At 36.4% G+C, this 22,925-nt stretch overlaps 1 long non-coding RNA gene across 1 annotated transcript in view; it reads left to right on the top strand.

Annotated features, from left to right (window-relative positions):
• Positions 1-22,925, top strand: part of LOC134760224 (uncharacterized) — a 205,092-nt gene that overhangs the window by 132,524 nt on the left and 49,643 nt on the right. Inside the window, exons 5-6 of the long non-coding RNA XR_010137252.1 lie at positions 1,449-1,859; positions 13,850-14,098. This is a non-coding gene — a long non-coding RNA (uncharacterized LOC134760224). The remainder of the gene's footprint in view (positions 1-1,448; positions 1,860-13,849; positions 14,099-22,925) is intronic.

The following is a 22,925-nucleotide window of genomic DNA, read 5'->3' as shown; positions in this document are numbered from 1 at the left end:
ACATTTTCTTCCTACTGCTGTGGAAATAGTGGAAGCGCATGTTGTAATGAAGTGCACATGATGGAGGGACCATGGTGAGTGAGCCAAGCTCCTCTGACAATCTTCATCGGGTGTCATGATAGTTAATTTTACGTGTCAGCTTGACTGGGCTAAGGGATGCCCATATAGCTGGTAAAACATTATTACTGGGTGTATCTGTGAGTGTGTTTCCAGGTGAGACTGGCATTTGAATCAATAGGATGAGTAAAGAAGATTGCCTTCCCCAATGTGAACACCATCCAATCCATTCATGGCCAGAATAGAACAAAAAGATAAAGAAATGGTGAATTTGCACTCTCCCCTTGGGGCTTCTATCTTCTCCTGCACTTGGACAACAGAGCTTCTTTGGACATCAGGACTCAAACCATTCTCCCTACTGTCCCTGTTCTCAGACCTTTGGCCACAGAATGAGAATTATACCATTGATTTCCCTGGTTCTTGGACCCTTGGAATAGGACTTAATTATACTACTAGCTTTTCCGCTGTATTAGGCCACCCTTGCATTGCTATAAAGAAATACCTGAGGCTCAGTAGTTTATAAAGAAAAGAGGTTTAATTGGCTTATGGTTCTATAGGCTGTACAGGAAGCATAGCTTCGGCATCAGCTTCTGGGGAGGCCTCAGGAAGCTTACAATCATGGTAGCAAGTGAAGTACAAGCACTTCACAAGGTGAAGCAGGAGCAAGCGAGAGAGAGAGGAATGTGCCACATACTCTTAAATAACCAGATCTCATTAGAACTCACTCACTATCGTGAAGGCAGCACCAAGAGGATGGTGCTAAATCATTCATGAGAAATCTACCCCCATGACCCAAACACCTCCCACCAAGCCCCACCTCCAACACTGGGGATTACGAGTCAACATGAGATTTGAGTGGGACAAGTATCCAAACTATTTCACTGACTCTCTAGCTTGCAGATGGCATATTTTAAGACTTCTCAGCTTCCATAACCACGTGAGCCTATTCTCATAATAAATCTCTTATATCTATGTATGTATGCATCTATGAATCTATGTATCTATATATGTATGTACATATTTATCTAATCTATCACCTATCTATCCTATTTTTCTCTGTTTCTCTGGAGAACCCTGACTAAAATAAATACCTAAATAATATAGAATTAAATTTTGTTGTATAATTCACTGAGATTTGGGGGTGGTATGATTTTTCAGCATAACTTAGTCCATTCCAACTGATACTCTTGCAACTGCTAATGTGTTTGGGGGTACCCGAAAAACTCTTTTACATTTTCAAAGCAATACCTGATTAGTGGCAAACTCCAAGGACTCAGCAGCAGATTGATAAAGGAGGCAAAGAGATGTTCTATCTTGACAATTACATCTTTATTCCTGGATTAAAGACCCTCTTACTCACCCTATTTACCACCTCTTGCCTTCATCTCTAGGCAAATTGGACTGGGACTTTAGGCTGGCTTTCTTCCATAAAGCTCTTTCAAGATGGTCTCCTCCAGGAAGAGTCTCCACAACGAAAGCTGGAAGAGGTTTCCTTAACTCCAGACAGATGAGCTCAGAGAACCACAAGAGGGCAGGTGTTCCCTAAATCAGATCTGATGGCTGCCTGGTTCAGACATTGGACTTGAAATTTAAATACTAGTTCAAGACTAACCCTTATTTTCACTAAAGACAACATAGATGAGCACCAGGTTTGGAATAAGAAAATAACAGTTCTAATGCAGAGATAAGTCTTTGATAAGACTGGATGAGCTCAGGGATTTGAAACAGTTTTCTGGGGATCCTTAGAGGTGCCAAGGAAATAACTGAGAAGGCAAGGGGAAGCCCGAACAGACAGAGTGCAGGTCTGCATCTCAGCTTCCCAGTGCTTCTCGGCTTTACTGTCATCTATTGTGCTTCTCAGGAAGATATTGGTTAAGAGAGGTTTATTTAGCTCTAATCGTTTATGACTTAATTATTTTACCCTTACAAGTGAAAAGCTTGTATCTGACCCTGAGCCCCAATTTTTTCACCAATTTTTTTGGGAGGAGACAGAAACATGGCTTTTTAAAATCAGAACCTATCTGAGTTTGAATCTCAATTTTACTTTGGTTAAATGACTTTGGGTAAATTAAGACCCACTAAATCTCAACATGCTAGAAAATCTAATCACCCCATAACTAAAACTCTGCCAAAATATCTATTGCTTGCAATTGTGGAAAGGGATTTCCAAAGGGGTTCTATGTATATTAAAAATTAATATCCCATTACATATATTTATGTAAATGTATATATAATGGGATATTAATTTATAATATATATAGAACTCCTTTGGAGATCACTTATATATAAAATATATAATATATATTATAATAGGATATATTTTATGTTATATAATATATGGGAATATATATGGGATAATGGGATATTGTATATTATAAAAAATATATATTATAATGGGATATATTATATATTATAAAATATAATATATAATGGGATAATATATATAATGGGATATTAGAGATAGATGTTTTAGTAAGGAAAACAACTGAGACTTTGAAATGGGCTCAGAACAAAAAGTGAGTGACTATCCTGTCTAGCTCATCCGTCTCCTGGTCATAGAAATGCAAATCAATTGTGACTGGTGGAATGCAACCGATTATTGCCTCATGGATAGACCATCAATTTGTAAATTCATTTCAGATTCCTAATTTCCTACATATGCCTCTGCTTTTTATACCAATTATAACATTTACCCATTCCTCTATTAATTAATAAGCTAATAAAGTCTTTGACACCTGTTCATTTTATATCTATATAAAATTCACAATTATACGATGTCTTAAAAATTATCTTAATAGTTTCAAAGACATCTTACTCTTCTAGCTTTGACCAGAAAAACGAGGAAATGAAGAGAGAAAGTACGTTATATTTTTATAAGGTTTTTGACTCCAAAGAGACATCCCAAATTGCCATTTTCATGTTTCCAACTCTAAGGAGAATATAAACCCTGGGAAAATCTCAAGTTATATCTTTTGGTTTATAATGAAGATGCCTAAGGCTCAGGAAAGAAAGAGATTACAATAGTTAAAATCTGGGGGGAAAAATCATGAATTTAAAAATGTTTTTCCTCTGTGTGTCTTTAAAACATAAATATAGAAGATTTATTTTGTAAATCAAGTGTTTGTTCCTTCTGACCTCCCAGGCTCTGGATCATTTTCCTATAGGATTCCACAGGCCATCGTTTTATGGATGTATTCGTGGACACATCTGGATGTGCAGAGCAGGATGGTCCAGTACGGCCTCCTTAGACAGGGCAGATAGCCAGCCTTGCCGTAGATCTTTCCATTATCCATGGTGTCCCTCTTGCTCAATGATGTGCAGCTGAAGGAATTGTTTGGGAGAAATGAGACCCAGGGGAGAGCAAAGGAAACTCAACATTGTAAATTAAAAGAGACACTCATGGCCTTTCCAACCAGAGGAAAATAAACAGGGTTACAATGAGAACACAAAAAATCCGTCTGGAAAATCCAGTATACGCCCAGAAATCTAGTTTTCTTCCAAAAGATTGATAGATGAAGATTTAATAATTCCCCAATATAGTAACTGACACATTAAAATAGAATTTTGTAGAATTAAATTTGTTTCTTAAGTCTCACAGGAGAAAGAAATTTAAAAACCATCCCATACCTATAAATGGAAAATGATAAATGCATATGGAAAAAAGAGCAAATAACTGGGGTAAAATATTTTTTAGAGAAGTAAATTGTAAGCAAAAAAAAAAACCAAACTTTTTACTTAAAAATTTTTTTCACTGTTAGACCAGAGACATGACAGTTTTATTCTAAGTAGTGGTATTAGTAATAGGAGTTCTATATCATTATTTCTTTTAGTTTTGTGTTTCTCCTGTTAAGTCTAGGATCTTAAACTATCTCTAAAGCAATTAGGTCACTAACGGCCTATGAAAACACATGTAGTATTCCTGGGGACATTCTTTCCAGAAGGCTGAAATTCCTTACATAGAAAGAATGTTTCACAACCATTGGTTAAGGTAAAAATACAAAACTAAAATAAAACTCCCATATTTGAAGAAAAATAATGAGATTTTCTACTTATTCAATAGTAAAGATTAATTTGTTGTTGAGGCCTTAAAATATGCAGGGCACATGGGCACTGAAAGGAGTACCCAGTTGCTATGGATGACATTGCTATCCAGTGTAAGAGAGTGACCTGACAGTCTAGATACGTTTCTGGAGGGCAACTTAACAATACTTACGACAACCCTTAAAGATTTACATAGTTTTTTCCTTGGCAATTTTCACTTAGTGAAATTTGTCCTAGGGAAAAAAAGCATACATGAACTTAAGGATTTAGCAGTGGGATTGCTTAACACAGTTTAGATTAAAATTGAAACAAAGAAGAACAGCCCTACAGGATTAGTGTGCACATTATCACACATCTGTCTGATGATCTTGAAATATCCATCAGAAGTAATGTTGTGGAAAAATTTTAATGATATGAAAAGCAAAAGAAAAAGTCACAGGTTCACGATGTATTTTAAATGGAATAAAGCAGATGTAGTGCGAGTGTGTGCATGTGTGCACAATGCATGTGGACACACACACATTTATGTTTATTTATTTATATTTACTTGTATGTGGATAAACCCACCAAAATATTTACTATATTGAATTCTGAGAGACATAAATGCAGATTTTTTGAATTGTTTTATTTTGATTATTTCATTTTGAAAAATTTGTAAAATAAATATTAATTGTAGCAATAAAAAATAGCTTATTTCCATATTGTCATTTATTTTTAAGGTAGAGGGACTGGAAGGAATCTTTATAAATACCTATAGCTGTGCCTAGTATTTATATTCATAAATGAATTTAAACTTTATCCAAAGCATATAAATAAGGTGTTCTTATTTTATTTTAATATATGATCTAATGGTGACTAAGAGACACTCAATGGCTTGCTTAAGGATACTACAAGTAAGTGTTAGAGCAGACATTCGATCCCTGGTCTGTCTCCAAAAACCTTTACTTTCTATTTAAACCTTAATCCTTTAAATGTCTTGGATCAATCAAACTAACAGCGAAATTATCAGTAAGCAAACTCAAATCTGTAAATACATTGATTAAAAAATTATTAACAGGTGTGATTAAAGTATGGTATGGATATTAAAATATACTTAATAGACATGTTTAAAGGATTAGGGAAAATGAAAATATTTAGAAACTCAATACCTCACCCTGAACCCTTATGAAACCCCTGTACACTCCTGGCATATATACCCACCAAGTGACGACAACTGCATTATACCATTCTTACCAGGAATGCCGTTATATTCATGGCTGCAGTGTACTACCATTTGTAAAAGTTGCTTTAACTATTGGCCCTATTATACTTACTGCACTCTGCAGTTGACACTGGCTAAAGGAAAACACAAATGTAAAGTGCTTTACTGGTGACGTTTCCAATCCTTGATTATCATCCTCGAGCAGACCAGTAGTGATGCCTGGGGCTCACTCATTCCCCTATCCATTTCTCTCCCACTCTATCGTAAATATACCAGACCTTCTTCCCTTTTCTCAAACCCCAACACCTCTCCCTACTTTTCACTCTCAACTAATGACTCTGCCTCCTATTTCCCTGAGGGTGGAGAAAACCATGGGAAAACTTCTCTACTTCTCTCTCTACCACACTTGCCCATTTGTGCTCTCAGCCCTGACTCAGCTTTTCTTCCTGTTACCGTGGATGGAAATTTTGATGCTCCTAGTTAAAGCCAAATTATCACAGAAATAAGGATACTTCTTTCACATTTCTCCTCTCTACTATTAGCTAAGACACTTACCCTTATTTCCTCTATTAAAAAAAATCAGAACAAAAAACACTTGGCCCCACTTCTCCCTTCAACAACTGTGCCATTCTTCTGCTCCCCCTCTACAACAGAACTTAAAAATTTGTCTCTACTTGCTGTTTCTAATTTCCTCAGCGCATTTTCTCTTGAACTCATTCCAATCAGCACTTTCCCTAAATACTCTACTGAAGATGCTCTTGTCAAGGTCACAGCTATATGGGTTGGTTCAATCCTAGTCCTCATCGTACCTAGCAATCGGCACCTTTGATAGAGCCCATCATTCTCCGTATCTTGAAGGTCTTTCTTCCACCCACCACTCTCTCCTGGATTTTCTTCTGTCTCACACTGGCTTCCTCTCAATCACCTTCTCTTTCTCTATTTGTCTTGCTAACCTTTGATCTGTAGAATATCCTGAGATGCTATTTTTGGCCTCATTTTCTTCTATCTACAGTAATTCCCTGAGTGAGCTCATCCATGTCACGGCTTCAAATTTTGTCTATATTCTTATTACCTCCAAGCTTATAATCCTTAAAGAGGTCCTATCCCTAATTTGAACTCTCTACTGGACATATTTACTAAGTTGTCTAACAGGCACTCCAAGTTTAACATGTCCAGGGATGGAACTGTATCACTTAATCCCCTGTCCTGCTCCTCCCGAAATCTTTCCTAGGTCTTGAATGCCATCTCCAGTCTCCTAGCTGGGACACCCGTCCTTCTTGCACTTCTCTCATGCAAATACTGTTTGCTCAACCTACAAAACATTTCTCCACAAATCAGCCACATCCCATCCCATCCATAGCAACCACCCTGATTCAGGTCATCAGCATCACTTAACTGGAATCATTTCACTAATCTGTAGCAGGTCATATGGATTCTGCCCTTTCTACAGTTCATCTTCATCTTAAATTCAAGAGTAATTGATAAAATACTTCTGCTCAAAATTCTTTCCATTATTTCCCAATGCTATCCTCTCCCTACCTCCCTAATCTCATCTCTGTCCCTAGCTCACTCCACCCTGGCCACCCGGGCTTTCTTCCTTTCCTGGAAGGTGTCAGGCTTACCCTGGTCTCGGGCTTGCCTTTGGGATCAGGAATACTCTATTTCTGGAATATCTCCTCCCAGATTCTATGGGGCTTGCTCCCTCCCCTCCACCACCCTCTTTGCTCAAGTACCACTCCCTTATTTTAAAGTGAAATACTTTCCCATTCCAGCATGCTCTTTCCTCATTATTATGCTTCATTTTTTTCTTTAGTGGTTGTACGACCTAACACCCTATAGTTTACTTACTTTTTATCATCTGTCTCCATTTGCTAGAATGAATGTCAGGGAGGGTAGGAACTTCTCTGTTTTGTTCATTACCTTAGCTCCCTTGGCTGGATTGAACATTACCTGGCAAAGTATACACTCAATAAATATTTGTTAAATGAATAAACAGGTACACGGAAAATAAAAATATGTGCATCTATACATGCAATTGATTAAAATTGTACAAAGATACTCTAAAAGATAGCAGAGATTAGAATAGGACCCTAGGATTAGAGTGAAAGGTGTATAAACAAGATTTATTACTACATATGCATATATATTTTTTAAGAGACAGGGTCTTGCTTTGTCACCCAGGCTGGAGTGCAGTGGCCAGTGCAGCCCACATCACAGCCCAGTGAAACCTGGAACTCCTGGGATCAAGAAGTTCTCCTGCCTCAGCCTCCCAGGTAGCTGGGACTATGGGCACACACCACCATGTGCCACTAATTGCATATTTTTTACTGTTTGATGCTTGAGTCATGTAAATATATTACCAAATTTAAAAAGCTATCAAAGTAAGAAAAGAGGTCTACTTGTCAGTCTCCTGATGCAGCAAGATCACCAGAGCTTTGCTAGACTGGATATGTGCCTCACATGTTTACATTTCTTTACCCGAATGCTTATTGTTTTCTACTTCACCTTCGTCATATTTTCTCTGAAACCTTTAGCCACTCCTTGTTGTATTTTCTCTGCTACTATGATTGCACAATCTCAGTACCCAAATCACAAACTATTTCTGCAAAGACATCATTAGGGCCTTTGTCGGTTAACAGTCAGTTGAGATTACTTTTCTATTTCCACTGATGAAGATTGCTACTGCAGATGAACCAAAAGCCCATCAAAGCCGTTCCAGTGGATTTAGCTGGGACATTTATTTCCACAAAGCACCAGATGGTTTAGAAAATTCAAATAATTCAGCGAAGATCCTATTTGGATGACTAACAGGCAAAAAGGAAACCAACATTTATTAGGTCCCTACTATGTACCTGGAGCTGACCCACGAACTTTTCTATGAGCCACTTTACATCACCAAGATGTCATTGCTTTTAGCCCCAGGAATGACCCTATCTAAACAAGTCCTACAGATTCTTCCTAACTTAGTTTCACTGCTACCTCCTTTGAGACGTCTTCCCTGATGCCTCTATTTGATTTAGTTTTTCTTCCTATAAGAGCAACCTACATTTAATTCTTAATTGCATTCTTCATGTGATTTTTCTTTTGCATTTTTTCACTCTATGTGTCTTGGAGGCAAGGATTCCCATGTGTTACTTCGTGCTTTCTCTCTGGTGCCTGTCATGGTGATTTGCCCATAACAGATGGCCGGTGAAACCTTTTTGAATCAATAAGTAAATTAATTGATAAATTATTTACTATTTTCCATCTTTTTATTTTTTAAAAAAGACAATTACCCAGAACTGCCTTGCAGTGGGTAATTTTGCCTTGCAACGGTTCAGCAAAACATAGTATTTCTTTAAAAATTGAAACAAATACTAAAGAAATACTAAAACAAATGCTAAAGTAAATAAAAAACATTTCCCTATCTGCAAGGTGCCTGGCATGGATGTCAAAATGAATTCATAGCAGAACATGGTGCTTAAAAATAAAGAATCCCAGTGTAAAATAAAACATTTTCTTGACTACGTTTTCAGTTTCGTAATTAAAATACCTTTCACATCTGAGAGAGGAGAGGAGATAAGCCAAAATATAAATGTCAAGATAAAATTGCTTATGAAAATGTAGTAGAGTTTAGCTTACAATATCCTATGGAGAACAAAAGTGTCTCTCTGACCAGTAGTACCCAGCAATAGAATTAAGTTATGGCCATTATCTCATGGAAAAGCTTAAAATGTGTCTGATAAGTAGGATCCCTCAATGAGATGGGGCAGAGGAGTTCAAAAACCTCAGAAGGAACCTCATCAAAATGAGAGTGTATTCAAAAAACAACAAAAAGTCCAGGTGCAATGGCTCATGCCTGTAATCCCAGCACTTTGGGAGGTTGAGGTGGGTGGATGGTTTGAGGCTGGGAGTTCAAGACCAGCCTGGGCATCATGGCAAAATCCGATCTCTACAAAAAATACAAAAATTAGCCAGGCATGGTGGCACGTGCCTATAGTCCCACTACTCCAGAGGCTGAGGTGGGAGGGTCACTTGAGCCTGTGAGGTCAAGCCTACAGTCAGCTGTGATCATGCCACTACACTCCAGCCCAGTCAACAGAGCGAGACCCAAAAACCAACAAAAATATGTGACACACAGGAATATTTCAGCCCCTATCTCTGTCTCTTTGTGTGTGTGTATCTTTCTCTCTCTCTGTCACACACACACACACACTCATACACTCATGCCATTTTCTTGCGGCTGCCACATAATGTGCAATGTTCTTGGTATTCTAGCTGACCCCAGGTGACAATTAACAGGAAATGAAAGAGAAGGAGGAAAAGAAGGAAATGGAAAAGTGGAATGAGAAGGACACATACACACATACACACACACACACACACACGACATGCATGTGCACACCTACATGGTCTCACTTGTTTTTCCAACAATATTCCTGGGTTGAAAGAAAGGATGGGGATTGCTATGATCATTGCAAGGATATAAAAATTGAAGTAGGAAAAAGCTAAAACAATACACACAAGGTCAACATCTTGGATGAGGAACCCTCTGAAGCCTGGGCTTTAGATTTCATCAGGATAAGAATGTTCAACGTTACATTTTCAATGGAAAGGATTCTCACTTTTTTCCACATGCAGCTGCACTGACTGTTTTAAGTGAAATAACTGTATATGTGCAAAGGTCCTGCAAAGCTTTTCTAAAATTTGACAATACTACTAAAAATTTACTTGAAAATCCAATAATAGGGCTTTGGTTTTTACCCAAAGGAGTGGAAAACTTATGTCCCTACTAAAATCTGCATGTTTATAGTAGCTTGACTCATAATCGCCATAACTTGGAAGCAACCAATATATTCTTCAATAGGTGAATGGATAAATAAACTATGATACACCCAGGCGGTGGAATATTATTCAGTACTAAAAAACAAATATTATTCAGTACTAAAAAGCCCATCTGAAAGGGCTACATACTGTATGATTCCAGCTACATGATCTTCTGATAAAGGAAAAGCTATGGAGACTGTAAAAAGATCAGTGGTTGCCAAAGGTCAGGGGGAAGTTAGAGATGAATGGGGAGGCACCAAGGATTTTTAAGGGCAGTGAAATTATTCTGTATGATACTATAATGGTTAATATATATTATTATACATTTGTCCAAACCCATAGAATGTACAATACCAAGAGTGAACCTTAATGCAAACCACAGACTTTCGGTGATAATATGTATTGATGTAGGTTCATCAGTTATAACAAATCTACCACTCTAGTGGAGACTGCTGATCATGGGGGAGGCTCTGTATGTGTGGAGGCAGGGACTATATGGGATATCTCTGTACTTCCCTCTCAATTTTACTGGGATCTTAAAACTGATCTAAAAAAAACTCATCTTTTTAAAAGTGAAATTTTAAAAAAAATAACATAAAGCTAAGATTTTTCCAAACTATCAGTAATAAAAAATAGATTTTTGAACTATCATACTTGAGGAATGTGTGAATTTTCTTTCTGTTATTTCAAAAGGTGATTGTGACAGGACTAGGAGCAGACTGCCGCATCCTGGGACTTAGCAATGGCAACAAGGTTAAGACTGTTGCAGAGCTGTAGGACTATGAAAGAACTGGCTGGGGTTGCCAGGGCCAGGGCCTATAGGTGTATCTGTCATCTCACCATCAGAGCTCTGGCCTCTGGGTGTCCTTTCCTGCAGGGACCCTGGAGGTCCGATGCCAGATCTATGACAACTGAAGAACCATGAAAGGAAAGAGAGTTGCTTCTAGAAGCCACATAATCTTCAGGCCACAGAGGGAACTGTGGTCTTTTCAGCTGACACGCATACAATTCCTACTATAACAAATCCCCTTTCAGTGAAAAGTAATAAATCTCCTTTTGTCTCAGGAAGAGTCCTTTGGGATTTTTGCTTTTGCTTTTGGAAAACTTGTATGAGAAAAATTGAATCCACATGGTTTGGTGAGAAAAAGATAGGCTAAATAATTAGATGGGATTTGATCATCTAGCAAGCAGGCTAAAGATAGGATAGCAGGCTTGTATTTCAGACTAGAAACGCTTATGTTTGGTGGGGATACAGAAGACCCAGACATGTCCATTCTTCCGTTTCCCAGGTTTTGCCAGCTTTATTCTCAGTTGGCAAATATCACATTCCAAGTGTTTACTACTTGAGATTTAATACAAATGTGGCCTCCATAAATAGAGAGGAAAGAACCATTGAAATAAACTTCTAATAATAGGCTGATAAGGAAAAATACGTGCATATATAATTATATATATGAACATGTATTTTTTAACCAGAAACTACTTTTCTGTGTGTCCCGTAAATGATACACTAGATACAGCTTATTTTTTTCACTTTAAATTTGACCTATCTTTAGACTCTCATTAATATTCTATCCTATTCTCCGTCTTCCATGGGGTACAGCATAATGTTTACGTGCATGACATCTGCCCTGTGACCTGCTAGTTCACAAGAGGCTTCAGCCTCTACTGCTGGCTGATCTTTGGACAGTTAACCTTACTATATCTAGGTTTTCTGGTCTATAAAATAGACACTAAAGTAATACTACTATGTTTCCTCTGAGGCCTACCAATAATCCCTATTCTGTAATTATCAGGGTACCTGCTATGCCATAAATGCTCAATAAATGTTATTATTTTTACCTCCTCATGAATCCATTCCCAAGCTGTAAAACAGGGATAATATTCATACTTATATCACAGGGTGCTGTATGATTACGTGAGTCCTCTAAAAATGTTTTAGATACCTATACATGTATAGGTATCATAGGTATCTAAAACATTTTTAGTACTCAGGGAGTACATTCCATAAGAATTCACTATTGTTCTTCTCCCATTTCACCTGGTTCTTGGCCAGGCAATTTATTAGTTTTTAACACACCCTGTTTCTCTCGAATAATTTAAAAAGGAAAATACTTATCATAGTGAAAGGGCTGCTCAGGTTTCTTTTCCCAGATCTCTCCAAGGCAGTGAATATCAAACCTAAGAGCTAGCAGCTAATGACAGGAATTAGCAGCTCTTGCTCTGGACATAGTTGAGAGAACATTCCTCACACCTAGGTCTCACTTCTATCCTCAGATGCTTACATGGGGCACCGCTCACTTCAGAAAAGTAGGTTATACTAGAATTAAAGTGACTTTTACTGGCTTAAAGACACAGTTCCCCAAATATAATTAGAAAGATTAATTTAGAAATTAAGAACATAAAAAGAGTTTTGTAGTGCCTCAAGAACTACAATTGACTTTTTAAAAATCTTTGCAACTTAACTGGGTTTGCCTTACTGAATCTTAAATTCTGTGAACAGTTGGTTTTAGATTTGCAAAGCTAAGGCAGCCAAATTGGTTATTGTTTCTACTGGAAGGCAAATATGCAGGATTGACTAGATGTGACAGATGAATTCTATTAATTTTACAAGTCTAAGTGAAACTGGCTAGTTCCAATGGAAAATCTCAATAATTTGAATAATAAATGCTATTTTCATCAACTATGGATGAAAAGGAATTTAGAATATAAATTATTTTAAAGGATCATCATCTCAAGAGCCATGGGCTGGTGCATTTGTGCATTAAAATACCTATTCTAAACAAATCCTCCAAAGAGCAACTATTATATTTCAATCATCTTGATTCTCTATAGTTTTATGAATGTCCCTGTCTTGATTGAAAGAATTGGGAAGAGTGGTGGCCAGTCTGACAGATGTTCCATAGGGTTAAGGCTGGGGCCAACTCTTACCTATAACCGTGGTCAATTCTTCAAAGGTCCTTACAAAGCAGAAGGTAGAAAACAAAGGTCAGCAAGTCAGAAGGGAAATTTGAACAGATCACCCCATCAAAGAGACAGGCCTGATAAAGTATCAATATTTAAACCTAAAATGCGGATCTGAGGTCATAGATCTGGGGAGCTAAAGAAGCAGGGAGCAACCTTTCAGGCAGGGAGGGCTGGCTTAGATAAATTGTAAAATGTGCAATTGCGTGTGGAGGCTCCTGGTGTTGTAGGTAAAGCTCACATGTCTAATGAACCAAAAATGAAACCGAGACCACCTTGTAAATGTAATCCTCTGAGTGGTAGACATTGTGTATTCATGTTCTAACCAGGATCTGTCATGATTCCATCTCTAAATTCTGTTCATTTCTACTGCAGAAATCAGGAATTGGTCATAGACACACACACGGAAAGAAAAACACATAAAATTATACCTATTGTTAATAACCTCTCCTACCATCTTTACTTCAGAAACCGCACTTTTCACAGTAGTCACTTATGTAGATGCCACAGCCCTAAACCGTATCTGAATTGTATTTATTAAATAAAGAAAAGTTATATATGGTAGGTATGAGTTATTAATGTCAATGAATGAGCCATTATTTTTATTGTGTAAATTACTTTGGTGAGTAGAAAGCATATACTAGAATATTTGCATAAAACACACAGCATATGCAAAATTTAATATATATAAAATATATACAAGTAAAATTCTTTTAAGAATTATCTTGGATATATTGTTATGGTTACCTAATATAAGACTATTTTTGCTTCCCGTTATAGTCAATCCGTAAACCTATGTGTGGGAGACTGAGAGAGTAACTTCTGGCAGAAGAAAGATTTTTGTGGTCTTTGTTGGCTTGGCCTGGAGAAAGGTTTTCTAACTTGACATGGGAAAGTTTTCATGAACGTGACAACAGAAATATGAGTCCATGACTGAGTGAGATTCCCATCTATAAGAACAAGACATAATGAGGAAGTAACAAGTCACACAGGAAGCTGAGTTAATTGATTATATTCATACAGAACACGGTAAGAACTAAATTTATTTTGAAAAAATCAAATTTTAATGATAGTCAAGATACTAAATTTTCAGGTATTAACTTTCTGTTGTGAGTTTTAAAATTTCTCTTTGTTATGTACAAATATCTTTTTATCTTAAAGCTATTTTTTTCTCCATTTCTGAATAGAACACTGGATTCTTCATAGGCTCATGAGATCACTACTCTTCTGAAAATATGCAGGAAAGGAAAAGAGGGAGCCATATGAACACCTTCTTCTCATTTTTCAGTCCCATTTGCAGACTAATAAACTTTATGCTAATGAACATTTGAACTAATGAACGTTTCCCTTGTCAGTACTAAATCTTATCAGTGCCACCATCTCTAAATGATTACTGATCTCATTTTCGATCCAGAACTCTTTCCACCAAATACGTTAAAGTTAGTGCTTTTCCTGCTTCTCTCCATTCTCTCACCAGGCTCTGGCTTCAACAGTCACATTTGAAAACATCTGAAACTCTTTAACTTAGTTCTTTCTTTATTCTGCCCCACAGATTTTGTTTTCCACATTTTCAACATTTACCTTATACTCTGGACATGTAGTCTCCTCTTCACTCTGAAAACATACAAGCTTACTTCTGATTTGACACATGTTCTCAGCATTATTCCATTTTGCTCTTCTATTTTCCGCCTATACATATAATTTTTTTTTTGAGACAGAGTTTCACTCTTGTTACCCAGGCTGGAGTGCAAGGGTGCAATTTCAGCTCACTGCAACCCCTGCCTCCCAGGTTCAAGTGATTCTCCTGCCTCAGCCTCCCAAGTAGCTGGGATTACAGGCGCCTGCCACCATGCCCAGCTATTTTTTTTTTTTTTTTTTTTTTTTTTTTGCTAGAGGAGAGGTTTCACCATGTTGGCCAGGCAGGTCTCGAACTCCTGACCTGACCTCAGGCGATCCACCCGTCTTGGCCTCCCAAAGTACTGGGACTACAGGCGTAAGCCACTGTACCCTGCCTATATATATATAAATTATATAATAATTTGAGACAAATATCAAGCCCTCCTCCTTCCATAATATCTTTCCTCTCTACTAGAATAAACCATAATTTCCTCCTCCTCTGAATTTCTGCACTTTCATACAGACATCATCAACAGAGAGTGAGCCTTCTTAGGTGGAGGTGTTTGAGCATAATATCTGAACAATTGTTGACAGAACACTACCAGAGCACTAAGATTCAGGCTGAAAAATAATAAATAAAGGGACAAATAAGTGAATAATTTCTAAAAATAAGCAGAGCAGGGACAATTGTGGCCACACCAGGTAGGGGAGACAGAATTCACAGATTTAATTCACACATGTTACAAAAGAAAACAACAACCCTCAGAGAGAAAAGGACTCAGAATCCAGAACTGACACAACATATTATCTAGAATGTCTCGACTTCAAATAAAAATTATAAGGTGTGCAAAGAGACAAAAAAAGTGTGATCATATTTAGAAGAACAAAACCTGTCACTAAAAGTTGTCTCTCAGTGTCACCAGTATTAGATTTGTCAGACAGTGACTTTAAAACAGACAGGTTCAATATGTTCCATGAATTAAAGGAAACCAAACTTAAAGAATTAAAGGAAAGTATGTTAATGATTATTTAATGGCTCCGCTGTCTCAATAAAGAAACAGAAGTTATAAAAACGAACCAAGTGGAAATACAGGTTGTATATAGCAACATAAGGATACAATGTAAGGTTATCTAAAGCAATAATTATGGTACTGCCTTGCTGGGTTTATAATATGAATATATACATGTAATACCGCATGTGAAAACAATAGCACAAATAAAAGTGAAGGAAAAAGATGGAGTGAATACGAGTTTCCATATTTTACCAGAATTTAGATAAAAATTATAACCATAATAAAAAAAATAACTAAGTAGAGAGGCTGTATAAGAAATTTGATATGACAGAAGAATCACCAAACTATAAAAAAGATCAATAGAAAATACCAAGTTTAAAGAACACAGAGAAAAAAAAAATGAAGAAAAATAAAGGGAGTCCTAAATACCTGTGGAACAGCTTTGAGCATAAAAATTTAGGTGTAATGTTATTTCTAACAGCAAAGGATAAAAAAAGGAGAAGAAAAGTATTTCAAGAAGTGATGGCTGAAAACTGTCCAAATTTGATGAAAATCATTAATCTGCAAGGAGCACCGATAATCCTCCCAAAAAAAACACAAAAAGATTCACACCTAGATACAACACAGTTAAATTCTTAAAAGCCAAAGACAGGGAAAAATCTCAAAAGCAGTGAGAGAAAACACAGGGAAATAAGAATAGATATAATAGCTAACTTTGTCAATCAGGGATTCTAAACCAAAAAAAAAAAAGTTTTTTGTTTTATTTTTTTTCTTAATGAAGGTGAAATACAAACCTCTCCAGACAAAAGCTAAGATAATTCATCATTTGGACACCTGCCTTATCAAATTTGCTTATAAATTACTAAAGGAATTTTGTAAATATGTAGGTAAATATATAAGACTTAATGTAATGTATTTTCTCTTTCTTCTTAACTTCTTTAAAATACATAAGGTTGTATAAAGTATGTTTATAATACTGTATTGTTAAATATGTAATATATCTATATCTATCTGTCTGTCTATAATACATGTGATGATAACACAAGAGCAAGTATAGGAAAAAGTAGATATAGTAGAGCAAAGTTTTAATAGTTGATCAGAAATTTGTTGGTATTATTTTGAAAGATACTGTGATAAGTTCAGATGCACACTATAATCTTTATAGTATCTACTAAGAAAATCAAGACAAGTATGAAAATGGCACACTGAAAATATTCATTTAACATAAAGGCTGGCAGTAAATCAGAAACAGAGGAACAAGAAAGACATGGGATAAATAGAAAACAAGTAGCAAAATAGCTGATATAAATCCAACCATGTCAATAATTACATTAAATGTGAAAGTACCAAACTCTGCACTTAAATAACATAGAATGTCAAAATGAAGTTTTAAAAATTCATCAATGCACTGTCTAAAAAAGAAATATGCTTGATTTTAAAATATAGGTTGGAAGGAAAATAATTTAAAAATATATATCATGTAAACAGTAACCATAGAAGTGCTAGAGTGGCTACATTATTATCAAATTAAAAAAAAACAATGGGAAATATTACTAGAGGCAAAGAGGATTACTTTATAATGATAAAAGGCTCATTATATTAAAATGATTTAAAAATTGTAAATATATGCATACCTACCTCAGAGCTCCAAAATACATGAAGAAAAAAAAACTACAGACTTGAGAAAGGAATTAGAATTAGACAATTTAGCAATAACAGTTGAATATTTAAATAAGCTAATCTCAGAGATTAGTAGAAGAGCTAGATAGAAAATCAGCAAGTGTATAGAAAACTCAATTCTAGCAATCAATTTTATCTAACCAACATATACAAAATATTATACCAAATGACTGTAGAACACTTATTGAAGTGCACATGAAATATTCCTCAGGATAGGAAAAAAGGTCAGAATATATCTCAATAAATTTAAAAAGACTGTTATCACACAGAGTGTCTTATCTGATCACAATTAAATATCCATTATAGAACCAGAATAACAACAAAGGAAAATGCCAAATACTTGGAAAGCAAGCAAACTTCTAAATAATCCATAGGTTAAAAGAGAAATCACAAAAGAAATTTAAAGATATATGAAATGGCACAAAGTAAAAGTCCAGTATATTAAAATTTATGGAATTCAGGTAACCAGTGCTTGAAGGGAAATGTTTACCTTTAAGCACCTATATCTGAAAAAAAAGAAAGTTTTAAATCAATAAACTAAACTTCCACCTTAAGAAACTAGAAAACAGTAAACTAACTTAAAAACAAATAAAATAATTAATAAATATTATATTAGAAATCAATGAAATAGAAAACAAAAATAATAGAGAAAATCAACAAAATAAAAAGTTCTTTGAAAAGATCAACAAAATTCACAAGACTTTAGCTAGACCAATTAAGAAAGAAAAAAAGGATGCAAATTAACCACAATCAGAAATGAAAAAGAAGACATCACTATCAACTTTACAGTAATTAAAATTCTTATAAGAGAATTTTATGAACAACTTTATGACACCAAATTAGATAACTCAGATGAAATAAACAAGTTCCTACAAAGATACAAATTCCCAAAACTGATGCAAAAATAAATGTTTAAAGTTTGAATAGCTTATACAAAAGCTTATACACAAATGTTTACAGCAACATGATTTCCAACATTCAAAGACTAGAAACAATCCAAATATCCATCAACTGGTGAATAGATAAACAGATATGATGTATACATCCAACGAATACCATTCTTCAATAAAATAGAATAATATATTAATGCATACTACAATATGTACAAACCTCAATTATTATGCCTATTGGAGTTTAGGCTTAAAAACCTATATTGTATGTTCTATTTGTATGAAATATTCAGTAAATGCAAATTTATGGAGATACAAAGCATATTAGTGGTTGCCTGTGGCTGCTTATAGGAGCAGGGATTGACCATAAACAGGCTGTAGAGAATATTTGGGGGATAAAGGAAAGTTCTAAAAAACTGGATTGTGATGATGATTGTTTAACTCCATATAAATTTACTAAAACTCATTGAATTATACACTTAAATTGAGGGGATTTTATGGTACATAAGTTATACTTTCATGAGGCAGTAAAAATAAGCAACATAGATGATGTTGCATTCTTTCCCGTTGCAACTAGTCAGGAGCTTATGATGTCAGGTTGTTTCATTATTTTGGTTGGTCACTTGGTTCAGGTGGTGTCTGCTAGATATCTCCATTGTAAACACGCCTTCTATGGTCTGAATGTTTCTGACTCCCCCCAAATTCACCTGTTGAAATTCTAACCCCCAGTGTGGGACCTTGAGGGTTAATTAGATCATGAAGACAGAGCCCTCATGAATGCAATGAGTGCCCTTATAAAAGAAGACAGAAGGAGCTTGTTTGCACCTTCCACCATGTGAAAACACAGTGGGAACACGTGCATAAACCAGAAAGCAGCCCTTACTAGACACTTAATCTGCTGGCGCCTTGATCTTGAACTTTCCCCACCTCTAGAAATGTGAGAAATAAGTGGCTATTATTTATCAGCTATGCAATCTACAGTATTTTGTTATAGCAGGCCAAATAAACTAAGACAATATCTTTTCCATGGATAATTAATAAGTAATCTAAGGGGCAATATTTTGATACCATATGAATGCTCCATTTCTAACAAATGCTTGCTATCTTATTTTATCATTTCTTCTTCAGCTTCATTAGCTATCATCCTTCATGAAAATGAGCTCACTCTCTACTCCGTTTTCTTTGCATATCACTATGGACACCTTTATTCTTTTTCATTCAATATGTTATAATCAATCTGTCTCTATTCTGTTTTATAGATGTATTGCCCTAACGTTGACCAGCTGGAGTCCCTTCAAGTTAGTTCATTCTCCTTTTGACATGTCTGCATCAGCCTCTGAGCACTTCATTGCTTTCCAGCACAGCAAGATGTTACACATTCATTCTGTCCTTTTCCTGAGCCAGCCATTTCTCCATGTATTCCTGGTAGCTTTTAGTGGTTAATGGTGTTTAAAATCAGAAATGATATCTTCTTTATCCTCCCTCCTCTCCACCCAGTTGGAACTCTAAAGAGTTGCTGAGTCCATAATAAATATTTCCAATAAATGCTGGTGAGATTTAATCTCATCATAATGATCTGGGAACGCTTGAGAGTCCTGTGATGGATGTGTTGGTGAGCAAGAGGAGACAAGGGGGTGGACTTGAGCTCTAGCTGGCATTGCTTCAACGGGTAGCCTCTGCAGGTCAATACATAGTCAGATTTATTCTCTCCAACTGTAAAAATAATTACCTGCTTCTTAAGAGTTCTGGGAAAATTAATTTGCTAATGCCTTTGAAGAGATCTGAAGATCAAAAGTTCTATGTATATGCTAATATTATTATCTTAAATGGTTCTCTTGCTCCTGACTGAAACTGAGATGGCTAAATCACAGTGTCATTGTAAAACCACATACAATTCCCTATCACTTTAATGGCCAAGCAGTGCAAATCTGAATGGTGGCATTGCAGCAGCAACAAGCAAACTGCAGAACAGTAGGAGTGGTTCTTGAATCTCAATATCTAGGTGTGCATTTAGTTGAACCAATACTCATTAACGCTCCACTATACCCATCTACTAAGTGTAAACTATTGGGCACAGTCCCACTTTCTAATTTTATTTATCTTCATTCCTTTCTGAACTTATTACTTCTGAACTAGCAAAAATCTCCTGCAGAGGCCAGATAAAAGTGTGCAAAACAGATAGCTATGTTACATTGAAGAGAAGCTGTCATGAGCAATGAGGAGACCTGGTCTTAACCTCTGCTAATAAGAAGATCTGACACTAGGTGAGGCAAGTCATTTCTCTGTGACCCTGGTCATTGGCCACATTTGGAAGCCATGATGCTGTGATTCTGGCTGTTGAGGCTATTGACTTCGCATGAAGAACTGCAGAGACCCACAGCAAGGGCCAGGATATAATGAACAAATGAGAGAAAGGCAGGCTGGACTGCGTGAACTATACAGGGCGATACTGCAGCCTCCATTGGTTGGTCTTTAGTTGTTCACTGCCTACATAGTCACGGGCATAGAAAGATAATTGTGACTTGGGGCTATCGGATGTTTTAGTAGTTTGTCTATAAAGGTGGTTGTGATAATTCTACCTTTCCCTGTGCGCACACCTCTTTTGCAGTGTGATCTTACCACTTCTCCCATAAAAAAAATAGGAAGGAATGTTTTCCCCTTGCAGGAATCTGAACTGACTTTGGGATTTACTTTAATCCAGAAAATGAAAATTAATGAATGTTGTGTGAATCCCAAACCTTGAATTTAAGAGGTATGCAGCTTCTGTTCTAACCTGTTGGACACTGAGACAGCATGCCCTAAAGAAATCCAGAAGAAAAAGGCACGTGGGGAGACAGACCCAGCCATGGCAGCCTGTCCTGCCATCCTACAGAGCTGAGCCCCCCATAGGAGGAGGGAGCTCTAACAAGACCAGTGGAGAATCCACCAGACCAACTCATAAACGCATGAGAAGTGATCATTCATTGTTAAGTACCATAATGATGGAAATAGAAAGCTAAGCCAATAACAGAAATATATATTGAACACTTACTATGGGTCAGTACTTATTCAAACCCTTTCAACGTAATAACTCATAGAATCCTTTTAAGAAGCCTAGGGGTTAAGTACTGTTTTTACTTCAATTTAACAGATGGTGAAACTGAGTCAGGCAGGGATTAACCAACTGGCCAATGCTTTCACATACATTAAGTGGTGCAGCCAGGATTCAGTCACAAGTAGTTTTGACTTTGGAGGCTGTGTCGTAATCCCTATACAATGTACACAGAGTGGGCATTTCCCCAGTGGCCTGGGAGCATCCTTATGACGTCGATTTTTTCCAGTTAAATAAGCAGCATAATCTTTCACTCACTAAAGTCTGTCCAGCAGCCCAATATCAAAAGAAACCACTCATCCTCCTTTCAATAGGTCATTGGACTGTGGGCGTGTTTTTAGACCTTTGAAAGACCATTATCAATCCTGAGTGTTTACTCTTGATAACACTCTTCAGCTATGAGAGGGTGCAGAGTCATAGGGTCCAGACACGTAGCTCTGGGATAGAAATGAGGGCAGAACTTGTATCACCAAATGTGTTTGTCTGGGATTTCAGGACAGGTCACCTTAAAGCAGCAAGCTGGTTAGGCAGAGAACAGCCACACAGTTTATCAATATACAGACCAACAAGGGAGTCAAGGCTGTAACATGATCCTATCTGACAATAGTACAAATGAAGTGCCAAAAGCAATTGCCTTTTATACACAGGCAGAAAAACACTCATCCGCCTTTGCCTTCAGAAACGGGTCCAGGCATTCAAGAAGGAGAAATGCTAAAAGAAACGTGGCACTAATGTGTCAAAACGTGGCACTAATGTGAATAATGACTTTCTTGCTTAAGGTGATGACAAAACAGCTCCTGATGAAGAATGAAATAAACATCGCATGGGAATAATTGTAATGAGGAATATCTCACTCTTCATTGAAATATCCATGAACATCATCTTATATACTGTGAAAAATATAATTACAGAACTGATCCGGACTGGAAATGTGAAGAATCTATAGCTAAAGACTGGCTTATTTGGATAAGGTTCCACTATTTGCTAATCAAAGAAAATTACCATGGAGTATTTTTGTGTCTTCTGCAATATATCTTATTTTAAAATATTGGAATATTCATTGAAGACTATTTAAACTTCTTAAGGAATTGCCCTGGTTGTGTTTTTTAAACCTCTTACTACTGAGGATATTACATTAAAGACTGAAAACACTTCCTCAGATAGAAATCAAAGATATGAGAAAAAAAATAGATGCATCAGCAAGGGTATTTCCAGCCTGCTACATAGGTTGTGACTCCATTCAGTAATAACAAAGCAACTTTCTTGATTCTCTATGTGAATATGACTGTGCGAAGAGGTACATCTAGCTCAGCAAGGATTCTACATGTCAGTGACATATATTCCTTTAGAATCCCATATTCCATAAGAATTTTTGAAAATATGGATGTCAAGGTGAGCACTGTGAGAAGTGAATAAAAGTAATAGCAGCAAGGAGCTAGTAAGCATGCAAAGCTATTCAGTGCTTATTAATATATGGTAAGCAATATGAATATCTTACAGGTCACAGAAAAACCTAATGAGGTAGGTATATTTTACATTTCTGAAAAAAAAAAAAAGGCTCAGAG

Source organism: Pongo abelii, chromosome 16 (genome assembly GCF_028885655.2).
Source record: "Pongo abelii isolate AG06213 chromosome 16, NHGRI_mPonAbe1-v2.0_pri, whole genome shotgun sequence".
Lineage (NCBI taxonomy): Eukaryota > Metazoa > Chordata > Mammalia > Primates > Hominidae > Pongo > Pongo abelii.
Note: the sequence above shows the minus strand (reverse complement) of the source record. Positions and strands in the feature narration are given on the sequence as shown.